The sequence below is a fragment of the Columba livia genome, chromosome 5, assembly GCF_036013475.1.
Source record: "Columba livia isolate bColLiv1 breed racing homer chromosome 5, bColLiv1.pat.W.v2, whole genome shotgun sequence".
Taxonomy (NCBI): Eukaryota; Metazoa; Chordata; class Aves; order Columbiformes; family Columbidae; genus Columba; species Columba livia.
Genome location: NC_088606.1, coordinates 28,296,678 through 28,321,168, shown reverse-complemented (window position 1 = coordinate 28,321,168; position 24,491 = coordinate 28,296,678).

The window sequence follows — 24,491 nt, the reverse complement described above, 5'->3', positions numbered from 1 at the left end:
AACTTGGGAAAGCATCCCTCCATAAGTGTCTTATCGTTATGCACTTTCCTGAAACATCTACTGCTGCCACAAGGCGACCGGTAAGTAACTGGACTTTTGCTCCACTCTAGTATGGCCATCCTTGTGGGAATGGCAAAGAAGTACTGAAAGACATGCAGCTGGATGCAATCCAGACAATGAAACACCAGACAGAACTACTGGAAACAATAGTAGGGAGTCCACTGGCAATCACAGGAAATACAGCCCCAGACCGATGGAGCTGAAGGCATGCAAGCCATCACCACCGGCCCATACCTATATCACACTCCATCAAGCCACCTCTTCCTCCTATGGAACTCTCAATTGACTTCATCATGTCACAACAATACCTTGTTAATAAAGTTCAAGTGTTTTGTAAATCAATGTCCTTTTATTGTAAGTGATAACCATAACAATAGACAGGAGATGAACAATAGAGGTAGTAGAGATAAGCAGCGGGGTGCAGCCTTACAATCACTCAAGGAAATACTACATCACCATCATCTGCTCTCAAAATAAGTTAGGACTGCATTCCCCATCCCCACCAAAATGGTGGTGCACCCACGTGCTAAAAGTGAACTTCACAGATTTTATGTACCAAAAACTAAGTAGGAGAGGTAGCCTAGTGTAGTTTTCTGGTTGAGCTTAAGCTATATTATGAGACGCTTCCACTTGCCTGTCGGGCTTCTGCAGATTTACTGCACACCCTCTGTGACTACCTGTCACTTGTTGCCTTCTTTAGCAGGAAGAGAGCACTGCATTTCGTCAGCCTGGAAAAGACAGGCAGGGACAGCTTGATTGCATCATGAATATCAACTAGGTGATTGGGAAAGGGAGATGTCCTTACTAACAGCTTTGTCAATTGTTTCCTGAATTGCCCGCTCTTCTCCAGCCCAGGCTGATGGCACTGAGGCTTTCCCAGTGACTTGCTACAACAGGAGAGCTATTAGCTCCCAGTTATGTCCCTGGCAGGTGGGTAAGGATGACTAAAAATAACACCCAGGATCAATTAGGAACTTGGAATGAGTGTATATGGGGACTATAGTCTCCCTGTGCATTTTCTCACTGAAAATTTACAGCTCCAAGGACATGACACACCCCGAGGTTTTAGTTTCATTGCTGGCCAATGTAGCAACCAGATTCACCAAACTGTACATCAGCCCTGCAAACACAGCACTCACAAGCAGTTACACTTTCTTCCTCTCACCCATGTTCTCTACCATTGGCCATAGGCACTTCCAGCATCCTTCTCATTGCAGCAGGGTAAATCCTGACCTAACAAGGGGAAAGGGCTTAATTACTCAGTTCTCATCCATACAGGCAATGATAGGTTCAGGAATGAGACAGCCAAATAAATTAATAGATTAAACAAGGCAAAAGTCAGTATTTGAACCTCAGCTCCTATTATTATGATAAGAGCTGGTATTCTGTCAGGACCCCAAGAGCATCCCTGCTCCCAGTCAGGCTGTAGGGTTCAGGGCCTCTTTGGTGGCTGTGGGAAGAGGCTGCCAGGCTGCACTGCTGGGAGCCTCGACAAGGGCTGACCCTGCTTTCCCTGGGAGCTGCTTTGAGCTAAGCCTTTATCATTTGCCTCTCACCTGAGCTTGACCATCTCAGGGCTGTTTGACCCTGGCTCCCCTCAGTGGGCCTGATCCTGGCCCCCATCCACAGGCTGACATCTCAGTCTGAACATATCCCTGTCCCCAGTGCTTCCCAGCCTGCTCTGGACCCCGGCTGGGGCCTGTCTGGGAGGCCCTGCCCTGTCTGCTCCAGGGAAGCCCCTGCTTGCCCAATGTACAGTGTGGTCACAGTGCTGAAGGTGCTAATGAGGCACGGCTGCAGCAAGGAAGATGGTTGAGGTTGATTATCCATGTGTGGTGCTCTTCCACACTGCCATGCAGAGAGAGGAGCTGGGACACAACAGGGGTGTTCAGAGTCAGCCACCTCACCAATAACATTTTAGCAAAATCAACCACCCTGTGCCCCAGCAGTTTGCTTTTTTGCCTAACTTCTGTGTAGATTCAGAAAGAAAGATTACTATGAGGCTTGTGCTAATACAGGTATATCTGATGCCACCACATAGAACAGCAGACAGACCGTGGCTCAAATAGTACAGCCCAGTGTCCATATTTCAAAAGAAAATTTAAAAAACAAAACAAAAAAAATTGGAAGATTCCTAAAGAGAATGATGGGAGTGGCAGAAAACCTCCTTTACAGGGCGCCTGAGGAGACTGCATTACTTCACAGGGAGAGAAGTCTTTAATTTGGTATAGAAACATACAAAACAATCCAATGGCTAGAAGCCAAAGCTTCAATTTCAGATTGCCAATAAGGGTCACAGCAAAGGGAATAATTTACCAAATGCAAAAACTAATTTTCCACCATTTGAAGTACATAAATGAGTGTTAGAACTTTCCAATGTCCTCTGTCTTGACCCAAGCTAGGGACTAAACTACAAAGTGCCACTGTGAAAGTTCATTTTTTTCTGCTACACCTGTGAGCAGAGAAATAATTCCAATGGGCTGCTCCAGATTCAATCTATAGCTATAAAGCCATTTTCCCCCCCCCCCCAGGAGTTTGACAAGAAAACATTGTTTTGTTTTTTAATAAGAGTAAATATCTTTCACCAAATCAGGGTAAAGATATTGGAAAGTACAATGTCCTTGTTCCTAGTTCAAGGAATAAAACAGAAAAGAAAGGCAGTGGGAGGTGATCCTTCCCCTTTACTCAGCACTGATAAGGCCACATCTGGAGTACTGCATCCAGTTTTGGGCTCCCCAGTAGAAGAGAGACATGGACATCTTGGAGACAGTCCAACAGAGGGCCACAAAGATGATGAGACTGGAGAATCTTTCCTATGAGGAAAGGCTGAGAGAGCTGGGGCTGTTTAGCCCGAAGAAGATAAGGCTTAGGAGGACCTTGCCAGTGCATCCAAATAGCTGAAGGGAGGCTGCAAAGAGGACAGAGACAGACTCTTTCCAGTGGTGACCAGTGACAGTACCAGAGGCAAGGGGAACAAACTGAAACACAGGAAGCTCCATCTGAACAGCAGAAAACACTTTTTTACTGTGATGGTGACCGAGCACTGGCACAAGTTGCCCAGAGAGGTTGTGGCGTCCTGTCTGGACATGGTCCTGGGCAACCAGCTCCAGGTGTCCCTGCTTGAGTAGGAGTTTGGACTTCATGATCTCCAGCAGTCCCTTCCAACTTCAACCATTCTGTGATCCTGTGAATAGACAAGACTGAGTGGGTCATGAAACAGTAAAACAAACTTGTTGTAGCCACCAGCTTTGATTGCATTTATTTTTGAAAATTATATTGCATGACTATTTTTTACTTGTATTGCAGATTTTTTTCCCCTCTGGTCTATGGAGCTAGACTTTGCTCTGAGTTTTATCAAAGGAGTCTGAAGCCATATCACTACAAAGAATTTGTGATCTGGTGTTCTTCTACTAATCAAAGATCCACCTTTTGATATGGTGGCATTTGGCCCTGGGGACGGAACGAAATGGAGCCTATGTGAAATGCCCAGACAGTCTCTGCCAAACCTCTTTCCAGGGCAAAAGAACTAACACCCTGAAATAGATGGAAACATATAACATAAAACATCAGACCCTGTCCTAACACCAAAAGGCCTTATGTTCTGTTCAATTAACAAATGTTCTGTTACTATTTCTTCCTTGCTTGCCGGTGTGGTTTCCAGTAACATCTGTGGCAGCACAGAATTTTTCGAGGCCTAATTAGTGATGTCAGAAGAGAATGCCAGTTCACGAGGCGTTTGAGGAATAATGTAATTTTTATACAAATATATATATACACACACGTATGTTTGTTAAGCATCTTGATTCTTCCTCACTTCCCCATGAATCTTGTGCAGTAGCAGCCCTGGAATGCAAAAATCATCGAGGGAATTCCTCATCGCTAAGTTTAGTGCTAAAGAGCTAATGGCTTCAGTATGCTGTATTGTTTAGATGTGAGGTTAAATTCGGAAATCAGGCTTGGTTTCTTTTCTGGAAAAATAGTTTAAATACAGTTAGGGTGTGCAAGTTCCACTGTTGACTCTGCCCTGCATTGTACCCTGGAGGCTGGACCCTGAAAACTGCAGAACAATTTGTTTAGCAGAGTAGTAGCTTGGGTATGAAAGAAAAAGGCATTAACTCAGTTTTTCATTTCTAATTCTCCAGTCACTAAAATATTGTCTGTCACAAGAAGAAGGATCAGTGTTAAAAAAAGACCACTGGATTTAAGGAAAACTACATTCACTGAGTTCTTCAGAAAAACAGAGCTTACGTGTATATTTAATTCCCACATTTTCAAAGGAGTCAGCTTATGTAAAATGGCTTATGTAAATCAAAAGGTGCAAAGGATCTAGATCACTGTAGTTGCTTAAAATCAAATACGTCCCGCTTTGATTTAGTTTTATAAATTGTTATATCTAAAATTTACTTTCCAACCCACGTTAATGGCTCTCTGCCTTTATTCCATCCTTTTTAATCTTCTGATCTATTTCCAATGGATAAGAAATTGCCTTTTGGTCATATTCCCACGTCACTCAAGTGACTGATGAGTTTGGCCAGAATTCTCTGCCTTTAGAATACAGGAGCTGAAATCTGCTGTTAATGGCTACAGCTATGCCTAGAAAGACTGTGAAGTAAAACCAAAGTTGTGCAATCTGCTAGACTTAAAAAAAAAATACTGTCACTGGAAATAGCTGGCCACTACTGGGAAACAGAAGATAAAAGTAATTATTTTTAGGTGAATTTATGCAACTAGGGCAAAACCAGCTAAATCATTAATAAAGAAAAAAGATTACTTAAATACTGCCTTCTATGACCTGTGCCAGATTCCAATAATGAAAACAGTTCATCAATATTGTAAAATCAGCAAAAGATATAAGCCCATATCTATTTGTTTTACCCAACCTTGGTAAAGTCACCAGAATAGTCAAATATGGTGATGTAAAGATAATCTGGGAGTTATAGAAAGTAGTTCCCATAATACAGTAGCACCAATTACTCCACACCTTTGCCAGCCCAGCTGATAGTTTAGATGCCTTCCTTTGGGTAATCTGAAAAGGTTTGCTAAACCTATAGCATAGAATATTATTTTCTGATCTCTATTGCAAGGCCTTATGATGCCTTATATTTCCAAAGGGCAACGAAGCTGGTGAGGGGCCTGGAGCATAAGTCTGACGAGGAGCGGCTGAGGGAACTGGGGCTGTTCAGCCTGAAGAAAAGGAGGCTGAGGGGAGACCTTATCGCTGTCTGCAACTACCTGACAGGAGGTTGTAGCATGAAGGGTGTTGGTGTCTTCTCTCAAGTAACAGAATCACAGAATGTTAGGGATTGGAAGGGACCTCGAAAGATCTCCTAGTCCAATCCCCCTGCCAGAGCAGGAACACTTAGATGAGGATACACAGGAAGGTGTCCAGGCAGGTTTTGAATGTCTCCAGAGAAGGAGACCCCACAACTTCCCTGGGCAGCCTGTTCCAGTGTTCTGTTACTCTCACTGTGAAGAAGTTTCTTCTCAAATTTAAGTGGAACCTCTTGTGTTCCAGTTTGAACTCATTACTCCTTGTCCTACTGTTGGTTGTCACTGAGAAGAGCCTGGCTCCATCCTCGTGACACTTACCCTTTATATACTTGTAAACATTAATAGGGTCACCCCTCAGTCTCCTCTTCTCCAAGCTAAAGAGACCCAGCTCCCTCAGCCTTTCCTCATAAGGGAGATGCTCCACTCTCTTAATCAAGCAATAGGACAAGAAGAAATGGCCTCAAGTTGTGCCAGGAGAGGTTTACATTGGACATTAGGAAAAAAATCCTTCACAGAAAGGGTTGTCAGGCATTGAAACCAGCTGCCCAGGGAAGTGGTGGAGTCACCATCCCTGGGGGTGTTTAAAAGATGCTTAGATGAGGTTCTTAGGGACATGGACATAGCAATGTTAGGTTAACGGCTGGACTGATGATCTTAAAGGTCTTTTCCAACCAAAACAATTCTGTGATTCTATGTACTTAGCTTAACCTTTGAATATGTTAATGAACACTGGTGCAAAGGGTAGCACTTACAAAAATAGCGGTGTCCTCTGACCTCCAGACAGATTGCTATCCATAGCATCCTCCCCCCCCCCGGCAATACTCTCCTCTATACAAAGAACAAGTCAACAGTGTCAGCCAAACCACTTAAATACTGAAGCCACTGAGGCTAATGCAGATCTGGCCTTCTTGCTTTACCCTGGCTCTTTAGTGGAGAAGAGAGGGGGTGGCTGCATCCTGTGGATGGAGGTAGCTGCAGTGCAGCATTCTGGTGCACACAGCACCCGCCTGCGCTGCTGCACAACTACCAGCAAGCTGTTCACGGGCCTTTCCAAGGTGCGTGTCCTAAATGGTTTGTAATAAGAAAATTTAGGCAGACTTTGCAGTTCTCACAGGTTATTTGTGATTTGGCTTTTGTGAATCACCCAACGTTGCTTTGGGCAATGGAGAGCGTGCTCCTTGTGCACCCGCTCCATCGCTGTCCTCAGCTCCTGCCACAGCCCCTGCAGCCACGGGCAGCCCCTGTAGGTCCCAGGGCTGGGATCAACACCTCATCTGGACTGGGCAGTAAACCAAGAAGGGATTTTACTCCCGTATCTGGAGTCCTGCACCGAGCACTCGGCCAGGACTAAGAATGGGGCTAAGAGGAACCATTCATAACTGCAGATTTGGAAAGAGTTGAAGCAAAACATCAGCTGATAAAAAACCTCTTACATAACATTTCTCCATGCCAAACAAAAGGGACTGTATTGTAGACAGTATTTTCATGGTGATTTGAAGTAGATCATAAGTTTTCCACAAGCTGTTTTTAAAATCCTATGTTTTTGAAGCTGCTGGTATGTTTTTAGAAGTTGTATATACATAGAGATGAAAAATCAGTATATATGAGAAAGACACGTTTTCCTATCAGTACTGTTTAGTTTATGCTGAGAATGGTTACAGATCAGTAATGAAGATGAGAAGAAAATAATGTAGATCTTCCACTGTAAAAACACCTGCCTTATCATTTCTTTAAGGAGATTTGGGTAGACACGGTGCAGAATGTAGACCCTTATTGACAGATAAACTGAAGTATAACATAATCAAAGAAAAATCTATGCAAGTTCATTTTGCTGAAGATACTGTCATTTTCCATTAGCATGACATACTACATTTTGCTATTTTATGCTCACTGGTGCTATTCTATCAGTCTGTAGAAAAAATAATCTACAGAATTGTACATTTCTTTTTGTGGTAAGGACAAAATAAGATTTCCACACTAAATTAAGCTAGATTAAGATTGTATATTTTAAAAAAATCCTTTTTGATGCCATCAGAAAACAGCAGCAGCCTGCACCAACCATTACCATTTTCTTTACATTTAAAATATCTTCTGAATAGCAAAGGTAGCTGACAATAGTAGTTTAAACCAGTTATGTTATATAATGAAATGGGAAGTCAGAAGGGCATGGAGGAACAGAAAACCGAACAAAAATTCCATACACTGCATTCCAACGTGACAAGATAATTTTAAGCTATATGATGACAACAACCAAACATAATATGAACACTAGAAACTTTTTTAGTAAATGTGCACTATGAATGCAGAGCTTTGGGCATTACACAAAGTTTTGTTTGTAATGACAAAGTTTCTTTCACCCCAGGGTGAATTTGGTGCTGAAATACTTTTTATGAAGAATACTGTGGTTCTTGTAAAAACTGAGATAACCATAATGACTCTTTAATTATTAGCCGAGACCTTTAACAAAATACACCTGCAGCCACTGTTGCTAATAGCACGAGGTTGAGGTAGGTCTTTGTTCCTTCCACACAGCTCAAGTCGCATGAGGATAGCATTGACCTTACTTCAAGGAAGAATCATTCTTGTCATTTTTTTTACTTACAGAGGCTGTCCACCCAGTCATGCCTGACTGAAATAGAAAGGATGGATTTACAAATTCAGTGCCAGACACACTGAGTCGACAAAGTACTTCATTTAATCTATAAAATTAGTTCCAGAACTACAAAAGGCAGAGGGAGAGACAGATCCAGCACACACACTGGAAGAACTCTAATATCATTTAGGACCTCAAGCAGTCACCTGTCAACTTCTATAGTCTCTTCTCCACAGACCTTTTCTCTTTATCCCTAACACAGCACTCCTCCATTAGACATTTTTTTCTTTCCACTTCCACTATAATCTCTTCACTGCCATGTCTTACACAGCCCAGCCTCTCAGCTCCCTCAGGTCCTTATTTGTATCCCCCAACAGAATCTCTAAACACTCTTGCAATCTTGAAGATGCCTTCGTAACATTGCTCTCCAAAAAGTATACTCATTTCCCATCCCCCGGGCACCAATCCTTCTCTTTTCTTTAAATTCCAAGGAAAGGAGACAGAAACTCTGACATGTCAAGGTGACAAAGGAAACCTACATTTAAGCAGAAAATTAAATTCAGGATATCTATAGTCTTCAAAAGAGGACATCCTTCACGTCTTCCAAGTCCCCTTCCCCTCTTCCTTAAGTCTATTCTCATTGCTACTTGGAACTTAGCCAGGGCAAGTACTCATAAAACAACTTGTCCAAATTATAAGGAGTCTAAATCTTTTCAGTCCCAAGTGTCAAATGAAAGATATCCCTGTTTAGCAGGTAGTGCTCCTTACACTTGGGACACAGGCCTTGTGATAATTCAGGCTATGCACTCCTAAATCCCTGTTTGAATCTGTACCTAAGAGAATAAATTATATTAGCGTACTTCCATTATGAGTAAGAGTATTCATGCAGGAAGATAAATACCGTACAACCACTGCAATTCAGAGAATCATTCAGATTAGTTAAACATTCCTATATACAGGAGCCTTAATGGATTTTCCATGCAGGTACTAGTCCAGTCAAGGCCTCTTCACCGTTGGAACTCTGCCTTATGTCATAAGACACCTTATTTTGCAGAGATATTTTCTGTGTTGTCCACTTGCTGTAGGGTATGCTGAGGGGCTGAGGGGCATAGCACTGGATGTAAGTCGTGTTAATGTTTATTAAGTGACTTGTAAAGGTTAGCAAGTCAGAAGAAATGTGTGTGACGTTGTACACCATTTCCTACATGGACATTACAGTAGCCAGTGCTTCTACTCACATATTAGTCAAACAAGGCTTCTGTTTTCTGCAAAGATACATAAGCAGTAGTAGGTAATAACTGCACCACAACACACTTATGTTGTAGAGCCTGAGCACCCAAGCAATGTAGGAATCAGCAGTGCTGCTTTTATAGTCCGTGTTCATATTTGTATGGCAAGTAGCTAAGCTGACAAAACAGCAGTATTTCACTTAAGTATCTTTCTATTTTCTGTCTTTTATGCATCCATTTCCATGTTTATTCCATTATCATTCACTAATACAGGAAATAATTGTAAGACAGATTTTCTTTCGAATAGAGCTCTGCATTGTTGATTTTATTTTCGCTTTGCTGAAGCTATGCTAATAAAAACAAGTACTTGATCTATGAATGGTCTTGTCACAGCCATTACCTTTCTCCTGATGGCTTTTTGAGTTCAATGCAAAATATTTACATGTAGCTTTTGGAAACACAGAATTAAGGGCAGAAAAGGACCTCAGGAGGTCACCCGTTGCCTCTCCCTGCTGCAGGGCAGAGGTGAACAACTAAACCACAGCTAAACAGACCTGAGTTCTCCCTAGTTCTTAAAAATGTGACCTGTGTCCACACAATAGCTGCTAGTGGCTGTTCACTTCAGCTTGTAGTTCTGATCTATTTATAGATGCCATGGCTTTGAATAGATTATGTGATCCATACCCTGCATTGCATGTGTAGTTCTTTTCATTCCATGCTCTTACTGTCTCTTTTCACAATGCTCTGTGTCCTCTGCAGGTCTGAAAATCTACACATCACAGTAGAGAGAGCATTTCCCCTGTCCTTCTACCCAACACTGTGATCTGCAAATAGTTTACACCAGCCTCTGTGTTCTCTGATAAATCCTCTGCTTTCACAACCCTGAGCGGTTATAAATAGCAACACATGATATCACATCTTGAAAAAGCCACAAAACTGCCCAAGAAACCGATTGCCCAACTGAAAATGCAGGAAAAAGGGCAAAACTAGCCATAAAGTACCAGGTAAGCAAGATGTCTGAGACTTTGGTTCCTGTTTTCTTTCATTTGCAAAGCACACACAAGTGTAATTTCTAAAATTATAAAAGTTTGTTGAGGTTGCACAGAGCTTTCCTTGAAAATAGTTTTGCACAGCAGGAACTTCACTGGGAGAATGTGGCTTTGATAATGAAATGGTCTCAAAGCTGGTGGTCTGTGTTCTAGCAATACATTACTTATCCATATGCTGTTTGCTTTTTGTGTTGTTTTTGTTGTTTTTTTTTTTCCTTTTTTTCTTTTTGTTTGTTTCCTGAGGCATTCATCATCTTCATACTGCCACATATCTTTAAAATTGCTATGGAAAGATATGTATGTTTTGCAGGAACATGTGTGCAACTATATTGAATTTATCCACAGCAAAATGTGTAGCGTGGAAGCAAAATTCTACTCACTTTCATCCTCAAGACTGCCCCTGCTTTCAGAATTATGGATGAGGTAGAAAAGTCTTACTTGCTTTGCTTCAGAAGGGGAGTATCAGACAATGAGCAAACTGTACTGTCACTGTTGCAGGGGGTCCCAGTAATAACCCCAGCTCATTGCCACAGAAACCTTGTCTTTGTGCCTTTTCTGACAGAATAGCAACAGCAAATTCTACACCTTAGAACCTTGCATGTGGGTTTGTTTTTTCTTCACTCTGGGTGGGAGTTATCTGGTGCACTGTCCTTACACAATACAACCAACCATGAACCCCAACTAGGGTAATCCCAGGGAGAGGAGCCTGACTGTGTGGAACAGATATAGAATAACCAGAAAGGACACAAATCTGAAGTGTAATGACATACTAGATCTGAAATGTAATGACATACTTCAAGTGCTCCAAATACACAGAGTCTTTTAACCCATTAGGAATGACGAGCTCCAACTCACTGTGTAATAAGAAAAAAAACCCCCACACACCAGCCCTACTGCCTGCTTTTAAAGGAAAGCCTCATAGTTCATTGCCAGAACTTGTGCCCAAGTGCCTTCATAATTGTACAACCTTCCTTTGTACAGAACATGTCTCATAACAAGTCCTAGGGGTTAAGAATGAGGAAGAGGATTTGATTTACATCATACAAATAGAAAATCAGAAAGATTTAATGACCAAGATATTAATTTCCTTATGTAAGTCCCAGGCAAAAATTCCAGAACCATTGTCCATTCCTGCCTCAGGAGGGTGACTGATGATATGGTGTATTATAATGTTTCCCAGGGTAGGATGACATAGTAGATTCAGTGGATAAAAACAGCTTCATTCCCATCTGTGCCTGAAAAATCTTGGGCCAGATCTCAGGAACAGTCACTGAAATAACTGATTCGCATATCTATTAAAAAAGTTGCTTATATGATCAAACTTTCTCTTTGTTTTTAGTACCAAATCTAAAACTTGATATGTCAAAGATAAAAATGCACTGGATGATATACTGTAAACAGTTGATTATTAGCACTCCAACTCTAAACAGTTAAGTCATCCTAAAAACTATTTCTAGGGATACTCACAGATGGCAGACACATAATTAATTGCCTGCTAGTATAAGAACATGCAGAGGAGCATATTTCCAGCTCTTCATCATCAGAAAGTGATTGAGACAAAATCCTAAATTCCAGTGATACAATTGGAATGGATGTAAATGTAGGATCCAACATAAATTAATCACCCCACCAGCCAAATCCTGACTCTTCACTCTGTTTGTTCAGTTCCTTTTCAGGCTAAGTTCCCATTTATATTAATGTAACTGCTTTCACGAGGTAGGGCCATAAGTGGAAGAGTCATTACACTACTCCTAAAGATAGATCATGGCCCTTAAGTACATGGCCCTTTATCAGAGCACTGATAGGTAACAGATGGTGTAACATAGTTGATTGAAGAAGATATTTTTTGACAAAATAAGTTAAATCAAATGAATTAACGTTATGGATCAAAACCCAGTACAGCACAGGAAGCCTACCGAAGACTGGATAAATTAACTTCATTTGGATTGCTTCTAAGAATGGCTATTTTAGATGGCATAGAAAAGTTTAGCTGAAACCAAACTCTCCTTAGATTTGTAAGGACCCAGAAGAATTATGTATAGCAATCCTAAGAATGAGTACCTAAACCTGCTAGACAAACCATCTATAACAAATACATACTGTCAAAGTATAAGCAACCAGGAAATTTGGCCACATCATTGATTTCCAAGGAAGAAAGAGTCACCAAAGAAATATTCGCCCAGTTAAGCACACATAGTGTGTCTTCCAGAATAGGCTAACACCCAAAGGGAGCGTAACGTGCAGGAAAAATATTGAACAGTTGGGCTGAGAACAAAACTGTGATTTTAACTGCTACTAGTGGAAGTCTTATCAATGCTGTTCCTCCTTGTTCTGCAGCTAATTGTCTACATACAGATACTTATATACCTGTCACAGCAGTACTGCTCTTAAGAAAGGATACTAAAACAGTGGTTCCAGAGTGTTACAGAACGAATGAAGGTGAGAGCACAATATTTGCAGAGGATGCTCAGCTTTGGAATGATATAGGCAGAAGGGACTATGAGTATGCAGTTTGGCTGAGAGTATACAGTAGAGATGGACGAAGTTTATACTTCTTTCCTTGGCTGTATCTGTCTACCCCATTGCAGACATGTCCAACACCAGGGCTTCTTGCCTCACTCCGAGCAGGTCTCATCAATAAGGATTTTAAACTGCCTATGGCATCCAGTGACTCATCTTATATAATGATTCAGTGTTGCAAACTGATGAAGCTTCGACAGATTAGCAACAGTGGAAAGTTTTCCTTTTAGTTTATTTTTTTTTATACACAAGATTTTTGAGATCACATTCTACCCCTCTACTCACAGATCCCTGGTCAGAGCCCACTGACCATCCATTTCACAGATCTCACTGCAGGGTGCTTTACTTTTGAAAATTACTCAGTTCCCACAGTGATTCTATTCCTAGCATGTGAACAGCATAGCTACAGCATTCTTCCTGGGGCATGTCCCTCCGAACATATGATGTTTTTAAGCAAAGACAGAGACCTGAGAACCACAATCAAGTGATCAGATGTGAACTTACAGATCTGTCCGTAGGAGGAAGTATGATGCAGGAAAATCATTTGCTGATTTTAGAACCATAACGTTTATGACATTTGTGTTGCAAGGCAAAACTCTGCATAACCAGACACAGGGTAAAGTAGGTTCAGTGGAAGCTGTCCTACCCATGTCTAACCATTTACCTCCCTATTACACTGCAATAATCATGTTACCCAGGATCAGGTCTCCTGGAAGTACAGGCAGGCTTTGTGTGATAGATTGCTGGTATTCATGGAGAAAAGCAAGACCACCAAACCTTTGCACTTGTCAATATTTGTACTCCAGCAGTTGGTGACTAATGGCTTAACACATTGATTCTTGTTGCCACCCTCCCCCTGTCTTCCAGGAAAAATAAGATTCCATTTCTCAACTCAGAGGATTAGAAAAAATTGAAAAATGCAGCCCAGCTCCAGCCTCCAAAATAAATATTCCTTATTCTCACAAAGTCCTTTACATCCAAATACACTCAAGGCTTTTATTAAAAACAAAACCAAAGAAACCCCACCCACCATCAGCAACAAACCCAGTGAGGACAGTGATGTCTGTTTCCTAGGCAAAGCCTTAGCATTTTGCCCAAGTTCACACAGGTTTCTACTTGACATGGAACAAGAGCCCAAGACTTCCAGACTCCCATTTCAGTACCTGTCAGTACAGCCTACCTAGCACTTCCCCACCAAACTCTTGCCTGCAGGTGTTTGCATCCAACTTGCAGCCCTTTCTTGGCAGAGAGGAGAGGTTTGGGAAGCATGCATATCAGCAAAGTATCACCTCCTGCATCTCTGGATAGCGTCGCACTGACTTATAGTGGCTGCCTCTCACCACTTCCACTTAAGTAAAGGATGAAGTAAACACAAACCAAATCCATCGCGTGTATGAGCATGGTCAGCACAGACGTACTTCTGCAAAACAGGCCACCAAGGGTCAAAGACCTGGAGTTCAACTGCTTTGACTGCCAAGATCAGGTCACCTGGTCTTCTCACCCACTGAGCTTAGCATATATCATTACAGATCATTTTACTCCTTCTGTTTATGAAAATGTCTGGATTTATTAAGAAGGAACTCTTTGCCCAGCAAAACTAAACAGACCTGAAATGCATTAGGCAGGCAGTCACATTTCATGCTGTGCCAGGGTGGAACTCACTAATAATTAAAGTTTGATTTCCTTAATGAATCTCTGAAAGCATGCAGTTTCAGTTTCACATTTTATAGCTCTCTATTTGAAAAGAAAAGAAAAACAGCAGAGGCAGCAGAGGTGAGAAATGGAAAACAAACATGGCCCAAGGAATCATTAAATTCTCTAATGCCATGAGTTTTCTGCCAAAGCTATCTACAGAAATGGAAACAAAGGAAGGGCACAGATAATGAAGTAGTGCTTCACCATACTCCCCCTTTAAAAAGTTGCCTCTGCCAAGAAGTCTTAGCACAATTCTTGGTTTATGGCAAGATTATGGAAAGATTACAAAAAGAATACTGCATGTCCCTTTAGCTCAAAGGTTGCATTTTTTAGCGCTGGTACTGCCAAAAGATTGTGTGTGAAACCTCTTCCCACAGCCCGCACACAGTCCCAGAGATGGCTGATGCATTTCACATAACAAGGGTCCAGGTAAAATCCACAAAAATGTGTTACAAGGCAGGACTGGAACTCAGAACAACCATTTTCAAAAGTATCTTCATCACTGGGCTGCAGCAGGACATATTTTCAACCTGCATTTATTTGTTCATATGCAATCACTTGCTTAAGTGTCTAATTTCCTTTACAAATGGACTTACACAAGCATAAACCAAAAAAGCTACTTACTTTTTTAAAATGAAAACCTTTCTCCAACAAAAAAATAATATTTCAATGGAAATGTGTTTTTGTGTTCTTTCTTTCTTTGTGGAAAACAAAGAATCTTCCAAAGAAAAAGTTTGCCAATTGCTACTGGAAACAATTTTTCTCAAGTTTAGGTAAAATTAATTTATAAATCATCATTTTTACTCAAAACTTACCCAGATTTGAGGGTTTGGGGAGGATCCTTTTACAGAAAGCTAGCAGAATACATAGGATATAAGTTCTTCCATTTTCTTATTTTTTTAAAAAGCCTTTTCTATAGGAATCAGTTAAAGATTTGACACAAACATGATGCCTGTGAATATATCAGCCACATCACTTGGTGATCCACAAAGATGTTACTATTCCTAATGCTAGACTTAAGGCTTTTAAGATAGACATCTTAAACTGGAAACAGCAACATTTAGCTGAAAGTCCTTTGCATGAACTGCAAAAATCTGGTCAGGTAGCAGAGTGAAGCAACTAATTCATGTGAAGTGGCTGAAAGCTGTTGGTCAGGCTCCAAGATGATGGGGTGTTTCAGTTAAAAAACAAAATACCTGACCACTTGAGCCGTTACAAGATACTGCCAAAATAAACCACAATTATTTATTCAGATGATGTTCCTTGGCTTTCCTTTCAGGAAAACTGCCAGAAAATAAATGAAGTATTCACTGAATCAACAACCCAGAAAAGACACTTAAAGAAAGGTCTGAAGTCAGAATATGCTTCATTTAACTAAGCAATATAGTTAGAGAAAGACTTGTTTTTCTTTAGCTTACTGAGATTGCTTTTTACCATTTAAAATTTAACAGGTTTATTTAGAATGAAAACAACTAAGTAGTGCAATGAATTATGCCACTAACAAGAAAAGCACCCAAAATAATCTTTTTATTTCCATTTATGAGAAATACTTTCCTCTCCAATTTCTCACTTCCTTATCAGTGCTACTTGGCCAGTTTAGCCTTTAGTGATTTTGCCACATGATTTATTGTACACAGGGGACAATGAAGTTGGTCATTATCTTCTAACTGTCTGGGTTTTTTTCTTTAAACACGTACCTAAGAGTCTGGGTTCTGGGTGCAATAAATATGAGTAGGGGGCAGTGGTTTGGGGTTCAGCAGCCATCACCAGTGTGGAAACACACAATGTCAAAAGCTGGGCAGCTTGAGGTTCCAGCTCTAGGTGTTAAAAATCGCTGCCTTGCATGGGCAATGTATGGGAACACTCTATGACTGACTTGCCTTGGGCCACCATCTGGGAGATGAACACCAATGGAAACTGCATCCCTCATCCCTTTGCTTTCACGATCTATTTGCTTTATCAGAATTCAGGCAAGAGGTACCGGGGGAGCTGTGGGAAGGGTGGGATGGTGGCAGTGACAACCACAGGGAGCCAAATGGGGAGAGTCACTTAAAGAAAGGCAGACGTTATCTCAGGATATAAGACCTGAGAGCCCATGGCATGTCTGCTTTTAACTGCCATGTGTGTATTGCTGTATGCTTGAAGTAAAACAGTCACTGAAACAGAAAGGTAAGATACCCAGTCACTGTTCAATTAACTGCTCTAGTATTAAAATACTTTCTGGCTAAAATCATTTAACTGATACATCTGACAGGACAACCAGTTCCTTCATGCCTAAAGCCTGACTAATGCAAATCATATGAAGACAAGCTAAATTACAAAGTACCCTGTCCGCATTTTATGTGTTAGTTAAGTAGATTAGCTCATACCTACAAAAATAGTGACATAACTCTCTCCCCCTACCTCTTTCCCAAGAGGTATATACCTTTGGCACAGTTGGTATAACCCTGTACATGATTTTCAGTAACTGTCTGGTGTCAAATGAAACTCAAAAAATTATCTCGTTAAACCTGACTAACATTTGGGTCTAAAGTGCTCCAAATGAAGTGTGAGCCAATTTCTCTGTAAAAGACCTATTAACAATGAGAAAAAACATGAATAGAGAAGTTTTGAAAAACTCTAGCTTGCTTTCTGTTGCTACGGGATACACTTCCTTGGTCTACCCCCATGTTCTCAGTAAGTCTGACTCACAAGAAGTCTGTCTTTCAGTAAATAACGAAAGCCTTACACTGCTGAAAACAATGTAAGAAGGGTTAAAAGTACAATAAAATCAAGGAACATGCAAATGAAATATTACTTTATAGATCCCCCATTCCAGGCACTAGGTAGGATGCTACTTTACTACTGAAGTGCTCAATAGGGGCTGCGTAATGCACCTGGAAAAGGGATATTGAGACAAAATGGACAGTGTTCCATTTGGAAAGCGATGTTTTGCTGCTCTGTTCCCCCTTCTATTGAGCCCAAACAGCTCCTTGCTATTCATGTCCTTTTTTTTTTCTTATTTTCTTTTTATCTGCAGCAAATGCCACTGCCAAATATCTTTCTCCCACGATATCTCCCCGTCCCTCTCACTTTTCATAAGCTCTACTTGTTACATGGAATGGTTTCAGAGACACAGAGGTTAAGGCCAGAACTTACCCAAGTGACTTCCACTTTTGGATGTCTCCACACAGTGTGTCTGAAACTAGTGGCATCTTGGGGACAGAGATCTTAGTTCCCATGAAGTTCAGAGAAAGTTGCTGGTGATCATAACTTCTAAAATTAGGAAATACTTCTGAAAATGTCCACTAATCTGCTTTACCCTAAAGGTCACTGTGGGAGGCAAATCCAAAGTTCTAATGCTGGTTTGGGTATTTGCTGGATAGATTACAGAGGAAAGCCATAACATCCTTGTTCCTCCATATATGCTTATATTTCTGCTTACCTATTTTTTTTTCCATAATTGCAAGATCTTCTCCTCACTTTGTTATGCTCCCACCAGCACGACTGCTGGAATGACTGGCAGTGGATTCCGTTATCGTATTTTGCTGGAAATATTCACACGAATGAAGATATTAATGAGTTCAGAGACTGACCTTAACCAACCAGTTCAAAATGATTTCAAATACCTCCTCCAAAATGCACGAAATATCTGCATTTTAAAACCAATATAGAATGCATGACTGTAGCATTACCTAGATTATTATCTGTATAGCTCTATAGATTAGTAACCAAAATGTATAACTTGAAAATCTGAGACAATTATACAAGACGAGCAATCCATTGTAATAAAAGAGGAACAAATACCAAGCAGGATTTTCACCATTTGTTCACCTGAAAAGCAGGTCAAGGGAAATTTTTCCACTATTTTCAGAAGGTTGTATGCAGAGCTATTAATCCTCTGACTCACAAGTCAGCAAAAGGTCAGTGGTCTTTTCGGGTACGCACACTAACAATTATATTATAACAAAGTTAAAATAAAATCCCCATTGGGGCAGGATAATAAAAACCGGAAAAGAAATGTGAGTAACAGGGGAAGAAGAAAAAATTTTAAAGAGCTAACTTTAAAATGCAACATTGTTTTTTATTATTACAACACAGGTGTTACAAGAGGGAAAAAAAAAAAGGAAAGTTAAAAAATAACCGGGATTTTTTTTTTTAATGCAAGCACAGGAACCTTCTTACAAATCTTCTATTCCCACTTATTTCCCTTTTGTTTGCCATTGCACTTACTATTAAACTTCCCACTAAAATAAATAATTGCTATGAAATCCTGTGTACTAAATCCCGGAGTTCTTGTTCAAGCAAAAATTCCCACTGACTTAAGTGGAAATTGCATTTGACCATGGCTTTGATGAAACTTATTTTATATTCCAGATTGCTGTAAGTGTAGCAGCAGGAAACTATATCAAGCAGATGGAAATTTGAGTTTTAAAGCAGTCCTATAATCTGCTCCTCCTAATGCACTTCACATCTGGAGGGATACCCATGCTCACCAGCATTTTGTTCATCCAAATTAAAACAACTCTGAAGCTAAGAGTCTTCATATGTTTCTTTTGTGCTGCTGTATGCAGTCATGTAGAAAGTGATACGGATTTAGAGAGTATTTTACGTTATGTGCAGTTAATTTAGCCGTGTTTGTTATCAAATTTACAAGTGCTAAACACTGGAGTCTTTAGTATAAAATGAGTGCCTGTGGTTTTAGGAAAACTATGCGTGACATGTTTCTCTTTGAACTCTGACTGAAACTACAGCAATGTGTCAGCATTGATGGACTACATACTGTTTCAGCTTTCAAAACAGACTGAAATGCCCTTCTTTTTAAAGCCCCCAGGTCTACTATTGTCCTACATTTCCTACCTAGACAAGTCACATTGGTACCTTCCATGCTAAAACAAAAGAAGTAACATTATAAGAAACATAAATAACTCTTAACAGGTTCACATGAAAAAACTGACCACTGAATTAAAAGCTGTTGACTGAGGTTAACCAGTTTTGCTTTTGGCTTAAATAGGGTCACTGGCTGACCTAGAAGCATTTGCTTCAGTTTCAAAAAAGCTGAATCTAGTGGTTCTTTATATGTATGTGGAGCTTGTACAGTGCTGTTGCGTTAGTGGATGGACAGAGATGGTCACCAATAGCAGTAGTAATCTGTTCCCTATTTTGAGGTAAATGATTCCCATATTCAAAAGATGTGATTACAGCAGCACATAAAGGCAGAGAAAAATTAAGAAATTCACATTTTCTCAGTAAGCTGTGCTACTAAGTGTAAAATCCCTGCTTCACGCCAAAGAAATATGCTGGACTACATGCACACCACTAGGAAAAAGGCTGAGACATATATGAACTATGTAAGACTTTGCCCTTTCTAAGTGACTTCCATGTATATGAAGGTCTATCTTTAGATCTTAGATGTTTCATAAAACAGAAAAATAATGATAAATCACTGACATTATCTTTCTCAAGAAAATCATGAGCAGCTCCTTCCATCCTAAAACAGACTCTGCATGGCTATTGTCCCTTGTAAAGTTACAGGGACTCTCTGCTGGTGAGAGTGAGTTTAAGGCCACATGGTTTTGAAAGCTCTCATGTATCCTTCTCCCAGCCAATGTGCTTTTGTTAGCCCTGTAGCCTGAGCAATTTCCTGTTCATTATACTGTGAACACCCACACTTCAGTGTGCGCTCTTCCTCACTACCTACTGCTTCTGTCACCTGTTGTGACAGCACAGCAGTGCTGTCCTTCCCAGATCCTGAACCGTATTGGCCCATACACACTGAACCTCAGTGGTTGACATTAGAGTTTGAAGATTTCGCTTGCAGCTCAGGAGGAAGAAGGGCTCCACACAGTTGCACAACGACATCTTATTACCATGACGTTCAATTGGGAAAAGATGTACACTGAGAAAACGTTCACCTAGACGCTTGATACAGCTAGCAAAAAACCCAAGAGGGCATCCAATTTCTAAATACTTAGGAGATTTACTACCATTCAGACAGCACTGCAGCTCTGTTATCAAAGTAACAAGCAGCAGCAATATCATTGCTGAACCAAATCACATTTGCAGTCTCCCAGCATTGTATTCAATAGAATATATCTGAATGCTTTCCATTTGCTAGCACATGAAAGAAGAATGTTAACTTAAATGAAGAGTAGGGACACAGGATTACATTCTCATTTCTTATTTAAAATGAAAGCAACACTGTGGAAAAATCATGAATGCCCTTTTTGAAATATAATACATAGCATATTCTCTGGTGTTCTGCTGTGTGTCAAGGCAATTCAACCTTAATCAAACTTCAGAACTCTGGTCATTCATTTGCAAATGTTAAGTTTGGTGTTGGTTTTTTTTGGTTGCTTGGGTGGGTTTTTTTTCTTTTTTTTCTTTTTTTTTTAATTTTTTTTTTTTCTTTTAAAAATAAATCTGTGACTATTGATATAATTAAAAACTATTCAGCAGGCTGCTATAGGATGTTGGTTTTGGTTTTGTTTTGTTTTTTAAGCTAACCCAATGCCTTTACAGAGATGTCAGTTACTTAATAGTTTATTGGAAGTAGGAGATAAGTGTCTTCTATCCTGGCTTTAAAGGGAAAAAAAAAAAAGTTAACTTCCTTTTACATTTATCTGGTACTTGCTGGGAAAAGAAAAGCAATAAGAATACTAAAGCAGGAAGAATCCCAGCCCATATGGAGAGAGGGGCTGATTAATTTCTTCTCTTTGCTTGTGTCATTTCATTTTGATTGCTTGTTAGAAACACTCATCTCAGAGAAAGAATATTTGCTGCCTGTGACTGGCTTTCATGCTGAGTCACTGCACCATCTAATTTGGAGATCTAAAAACAAGTGTGTTGACTTCGTAGCTGGTCTAGAGGAAGCAATGGAACTGAGTTTGAAAATACATTTTCTCAAATGGCTCAAGGATGGAGAAAACCTCCTATAATGTTTTCCATGTAGTTTCAGAAAGAGCTTGGGGGACTTTCTTTACCTTAGAGAAATGTATCTTTTTAACAACCATTCTTTCTAGCATGCTGGTAAAACGCCATGCAGCAGCACAGAGCAGTGCTCAGAACTGTGTACGTGCTTGTTAAACACTGCTCAGATAAGACATGCTACAGCCAGCTGCACTGCTTTAATGCGCTTGTGGATGAATGTCACTTGACAAAGCACCACCGTGCCCTACCTCTCCTGTTCCTAAATGCTCAAATCTCCCCAAATGCTGTCTGTCCAAAGTGAAAACTATGTCCCAAGGCAACAGAAATCTCTAGAGCAGCCTCAGGTAGATGTGGATTCAACAGTCCAGAAGAGGAGCTACTGTGGCCAAAGCTATTAGGCCAGGCCAGAACAGCCTACATCCCTCTTCAGTTCCCATACCCAAAGTTCCCTGTTGGCTGGAATGAAGTTTGCAGGCACTTTCTAGGTTATTCACACCTAGATCAATCCTTCTTAGTGGTCAAATATGAAAGGAGAAAATATCACACTGTTTACTTCCCCTTGTGAACTGCCTGCTTGTTTTCACTGACTGTATTTCAGTCAGTTTTTTTCAATATTAATGAATCACAATAACCCAGAACATGTTACAGAACATATTTAAGATGAATTGTCATGTTTGGGGCCATGCAAATCTGATTATTTTTATTATTACCCTGCCTAAGCACTCATCTTTCTAGGGTGTTTTACTTCTTCGGTTTCTCCATACTCCAGCACTGGACTGCAGCAAGATATAATTCCCTTTTCTGATGCTCTCCCCTCCCAAATCACCTATTAGGTGTTCAAAACACCCTGTATCAGCTGGTGAGGAAGAATATGCACCACAGCAGTACTGAAGCTGCATCTAGCACTGCTGTAACAGCAGCAGCTCCAGTTGCAAACAAGTCTGGCATGATTTGGGCAAGGGGTAGTCAATCAATTTACCATTTGCATGGATATAAAGGAGAGAAAAGTTTTTCACAGTGCGGTTTCATATCACATACAATTAACCAGGGATTTCAGTCTTGCCTGTAATCTCAAGGTCAATTTTAGCTGATGCTTTCAAATAGGACTCCTGAGGAGGCGACTTGCAAAGAACTGGTTTTCAAATATCACATTCTGTGCTTGCTAAGTAGTTCAGCCCAACTGTGCAAGAGTTAAAAAACAAAGTCCTAATCATACAGAAAAGAAAAAAAAAAAAAGAATCCAAAGTCCATTGTTAGCAGGGAGAGGCAAGCACAAACAGCAGTTACCAAATGCTAAATAGGACATGCAAAAAGTCTTCCATCACGTAAACAGGGATAATTATAGGGTTACAGAAAATTCCCACAGAGTAGCAGACAAATTTGAAGTTATATTGCTAACACGAGCAACTACTGAGAGAAGACCCCTTTTGGTGCAAGAACAGAAAGCTGAACAAGAACAGAAATGACATATCAAATGACTTTTTAAAAGAGCACGACAAACATACCGTAGTACTGCAAGGATGATGAGATGGAGCTGAACAAATTCTAGTCTGTGTTTAAAATTAGGATATCATCAGAACCAGTAAAAGCAATATTTCTGACCCTGTTTTCCAAGGCCTTATGACAGTAACCATGAGGACTGATTTTCAGATGTTCCTGTAATAACCCTAAAACACCTACCAGTCTCATCAGGTAGACTTTCCTCTTGACTTTGTCCACCTCTTTCCTCTGCTTCTTTTTTTATTATAAGACACACTTTTAACTCCCCACCATTCATTGTTAGACTTGCAACAAGAGAGAGAAGAATTCAAAGTCAAGAGTCGGAATGCAAACAGACAGGGTAAAGGCATAACTGTAAAGACAGAAGATGCTATAAAGATGATTTAAAAAAAAAAGAAAAAAAAAGAAATGAGAAGTTCGAAGAAATGTTGGAGCTTCAAAGCAATAATAAGTGAGAAAGGAAATGCTGTATATTGGTATGTATTTTGATAGGCTTATTCTCTATATAGCTATGTAGCGTTGTAACTCTTAATTCTGCAACACAGAAAAGGGAAGCATGGGATGTAATTGCTTGGGCAGAGTTATGAGGTATGCAGGCATACGTGAGCTCCTGCACACAGACCAGAACAAACACGAACACTTATTCTTGATTTGATAAAGAAATACAGCATATTTTGTGGTGTGCGCCAGCCATCTGCCAACTCACTGCTAAACTGAATATGCCTACAGTCTCTTCTGCGTGGTCTTGCTGCCCCACACAGCGTCTGAACTGCTCATTACTGGCTTTCCCAGAGAATGAAAGAAATCACCATGACTAGTGAACAGTAAATGATCTTGCTAATCTGTTTAAGCATTCCTAGTTCACCCCTAATGAGAACATCTAGGTGCCTGGGATATGATCAAGGGTCACACACCAATAAGCTGTTTAGGAACCCTTGCTTGATTATTAGTGTCATTTTTTAATACACACTAAGAAGTCACAATTTCAGAAGACGGCCAGCAATACTGATCATGACACTTGCATGTTTCATAGATCTCTCTTTGCAACTCGACTCCTTTACCTTGGAATAACTTCATTGGGAAAAGGCTTTAGGATCACTAGTGAGGTTGGTATAAAGTGGTGGCATTTATTTTCAGCACAGCTACACAGACTTGTACCGACCATTTAATGCTAATATTAAGCATGGCATATTACTAGTTGTCTACGGGCATATTCGCATATAAGCAAGTAGCGGCAAAGTCCCAGAAGCAGCCAACCTTGTACCTACAGGCCTGTGCTGTTGAGACTCCTAGGCCAATTCAGGGGTGGTCTGATAGCTCCAACTGTGTTTTCACTCTGGAAACTGTGGTTTGTTCTCACAGACAGTGTTGGACTGAAACTCAGAACTGGGTGTCCGCCCTTGCTGAGAGAAAGTAGGAGGGAGAATCCCGAAGGGAATGTTTGGAAGCAAAGCCCCTGCATTTCCCAGTGCTGTGCAAGCACGTGTCTTCTCTGGCTTCTGGCATCACACCATTTCAATTTCCTGCTGCACTCAGGCAAGAATATTTCTGTCGATCACTTTTCAATGAGCAGTCTCATTAACATTAGTGTTTAAGGTCTTTGAAACTGCAAAGAAGGGCAGGTGGATCAATATCAAAGGCATTAGGAGAGGGCAGCAAGTTTAA